The sequence below is a fragment of the Lucilia cuprina genome, chromosome X (genome assembly GCF_022045245.1).
Source record: "Lucilia cuprina isolate Lc7/37 chromosome X, ASM2204524v1, whole genome shotgun sequence".
Taxonomy (NCBI): domain Eukaryota; kingdom Metazoa; phylum Arthropoda; class Insecta; order Diptera; family Calliphoridae; genus Lucilia; species Lucilia cuprina.
Genome location: NC_060949.1, coordinates 12,145,890 through 12,149,462, shown reverse-complemented (window position 1 = coordinate 12,149,462; position 3,573 = coordinate 12,145,890). Strand labels below are relative to the sequence as shown.

Genomic DNA, 3,573 nt, shown 5'->3' with positions numbered 1-3,573 from the left:
GATAAAAAAGAGTTAAGTCAAATTTTGCAATTATTTGAATAAAAAGTCGACGTTTTGCAATTTTTATCCGATTTTGTAAATAATTGTCTGGAGAAGATTCTTATAAGTATATCTGAAATGGATAATGGATAATATATCGCTACATGAATTCATATATCACTTAATAAATTCAACTTTCTAAATTTGTTTCCTTAAAAAGTCAATCTTTGGAGACTTCTTCCGATCTTTTTTCCAATTTAACTCGTACTTTAACTAATTTTTAAATTTGTCCAACATACTTGAATTTATATAGTTTTTTGAGGAAAAAGTCGACTAAACGACTAAAAAACTTGATTTTAAACATATTTTTAACACTTTCTTATTTTTTTCATAATTTTTTTTTGTTCTTTTACCTAAAAAGATTAATTCAAACGTCATTTCGATTAAATCAAATATTTTTGGATTCCTTGTTTTTTCAAAAAAGTCGACTTTAAATAACTTTTACCATAGAAATCTCGATATAAGTCGAAAATCTTTAAAAACAACGGACAAACATGACAATGGTACATAACCTTAAGTGAAAAATTCTAAAAAGTCGATCTTTGAAGACTTTTTCCAAAATTTATATAGCTTAAATAGTCGACTTTCAACAACTAAAAAAGCTGACTTTAAATAGTTTTTAACACTTTCTTATTATTTTTTCATCATTTTTGACTAGTTCGAGTTCTTTAAACTTAAAAAAAAATATGAATTTAAAACCATTTCGACTAAATTCAAATTTTTCTGACTTCCTTGTTTTTTCAAAAAAAGTTGACTTTAAACAACTTTTACCATGCATGCAAAAGTTATATTATTTCGATATAATTCGAAAATCTTTAAAAACATAGGACAAACATGAAAATGGTACATAACCTTAAGTGAAAAATTCTAAAAAGTCGATCTTTGAAGACTTCTTCCGATCTTTTTTCCAATTTAACTTGAACTTTAACTAACTTTTACGACCTTTTATAAATTTGTCCAACATTCTTGAATTTATATAGTTTTTTTCTTGAAAAAGTCAACTTTAAACTACTAAAAAAGTTGACTTAAACTAATTGTTAACACTTTCTTATTTTTTTTTTCATAATTTTTGACTATTTCGAGTTCTTTTGACTAAAAATATGAATTTAAAGCCATTGACCAAAGTCAAATTTTTCTTAATTCCTTGTTTTTTTTTTTAAGTCAACTTTTAAACAACTTTTACCATGCAAAATTTATATTATTTCGATATAAGTCGAAAAGTCTTTAAAAACATAGGACCAACATGAAAGTGGACAAGATAGGTCCACATCTTTTTAAGTGAAATATTATACACTTGATAAAAAAAGTGTAAGTCAAATTTTGCAGTTATTTTAATAAGAGTCGATTTTTTGCAATTTTTATCCGATTTTGTAAATAATTGTCTGGATAATATTCTTATAAGAATCTACGCACATAAAGAAAACAACGCGACGTAAAAATAAAACAAACCGTAACATCTGTTTTACCAAAACAAAAATTTTTTTGGTGTGGTGAGTTATTTTTGTATACAAATATGTGTATATGCATGTGGATAAGACTCATGCATTGTTTTCATTATTTACATTTACGAATATGTGTTTATGCACGTGGAAAAGTCGCAAATGATATATAACAATTTCTTGGAACTATAACTATACCTTCTAATAAAAACGTTCTAAAAATGTTAGTATGGCAGTATATATAAAATGATCTGTAGCTGCTATCGGACGATCTTGTGCACGATAAAAACCTATATAAAACTTTATGTTGGAAGTGTAGAAATCGGATGGCATAAATTTTTTTTGGAAATTTCATCGTTCTAGGGTGTGTACTACAGCAACAATTTAAAGTAATATTCTGAAGAGGTTTTTATATTGGGGGTAGGGCCAATTAAACATGCTATACATATTTTCTCAAGCCAGTTATGAGCGTTAGTCATAACCCCATAAATTATATGGGCCGACCCTCAAAAAATTTAACAAAGATTTTGGATCATATAAATCTTGTCAATTATCGATCCTCATAAAATTTGGTAAAGAGATTTTAGTTCCTATAAAAGTTGTTTTTGTCGTTTTTTGGCGATATACTGGAGTATTGAAGGATGGTCCTGAGTGTTTAAGTCATTTTCTTAAGGGTTCCTTTTAGTTCTATAAAGCTTGTTTCATAGCTGTGAATGCTAGGTCCGAACGTTAAAGTGATTTCCTGACGGAAACATACATAGGGTATGAGAAATCGTAGACCGATATAGTCCATTTTCAATAACAAACTTCATCAACTAAAAATATTTTGGCAAATATTGGCTAGATCGTCTTAGACTGTAATAAGACGGAAATAATACGGAGTCACGTTATTCTCCGGACTTTGGTAACACTTTAGGTTGATAATCATGCTGCACTTAAAGCATTAATATGTCAAAGGTATCCTTGCATAGTCCTAGAAATAAGAAAAGTTCTAAGTGTTATTATGAAACCGTTTACAATAAGGCTGTGCTGGGTACCAGGACCCTGCAATGTACACAAATAAGGCATCTGGTAAACTGTCAAGATGAGGCTCTTCAACAACATAAAAGAAACAAGTTGTTAAAGCCACCCCTCTGTTATTGTTATAGGTTGACCTCCAGTGGATTCCGTGGCCCTATTAATCTTGGAGTAGTAGAACGAATTGCACATTATATATGGTATTTTTTGACAAGGATTGATGCGAAAGGAACCGGGATTATTATTGGTGCAGATGATGTACTTCTAGCACACTGACACTGACTATAAAACATTTTATTATGTATTAAAATACAGATATTTTTCTTAACACAAAATAAATTTGTCTAGTAATTTGTTTTTGTTTCATTTGTTTACGTTTTTATAGAAACTCACCACACAACAACCAAAAACAGCTGTTAGGGTTTGCTGATTCATCAAAAGGTTGTTTTATTAACGGTTATTATCCCATGTCTATATTTGATTAATTTTTATCATGACACTTAACAAAAAGTTAGCAGAACAACTGTCAAAATTTTGTTTATATCACTGCATATGGGAAATCGTAGTTTCTTTTTTGTCAAGATAAAACATTTTTTTAGTCATTGTAGAGGTAAGTAGCCATATTAATTTTATTTGTGGAATTTTTTTACATTTGTGTTTTTGAATAAATTTTTAGAAATGAAATTAAAGAAAGCGGTCCGCCTTTTAATTGCATTAAAGCAGATTAATGAACTGATAGAGTCTGATGAATACTTAAAAAGGGTAAGAAGGATGAACCCCTTTTTGAAAAAGAGGGAGCTGCATAATTTGGAGGCTCATCTATTAAAAGATATTCTATGGGAGGAAAAAGAGTACCAAAACTTTTGTCGGTTGAAGATAGATGACTTCGAAAAATCATTAAACCTGGTAAGTATATTAAGAATTTGTATTTCTGGAACAAACCTAGATCCCTGAGTATGTGGTAATATTTTTATACCCTACACCACTTTAGTGGGGAGGGTATATTGGGTTTGTGCTGATGTTTGTAATATACAAAAATATTCGTCCTATACCCACCTTAAAGTATACCAATCGGCTT

At 29.2% G+C, this 3,573-nt stretch overlaps 1 long non-coding RNA gene across 1 annotated transcript; it reads left to right on the top strand.

Annotated features, from left to right (window-relative positions):
* The first annotated feature begins 2,898 nt into the window (after positions 1–2,898).
* LOC124418628 lies at positions 2,899–3,419 on the top strand. Its single transcript, XR_006940112.1, has 2 exons — positions 2,899–3,105; positions 3,172–3,419. It is a non-coding gene; the product is annotated as an uncharacterized LOC124418628 (long non-coding RNA).
* Positions 3,420–3,573: the final 154 nt, after the last annotated feature.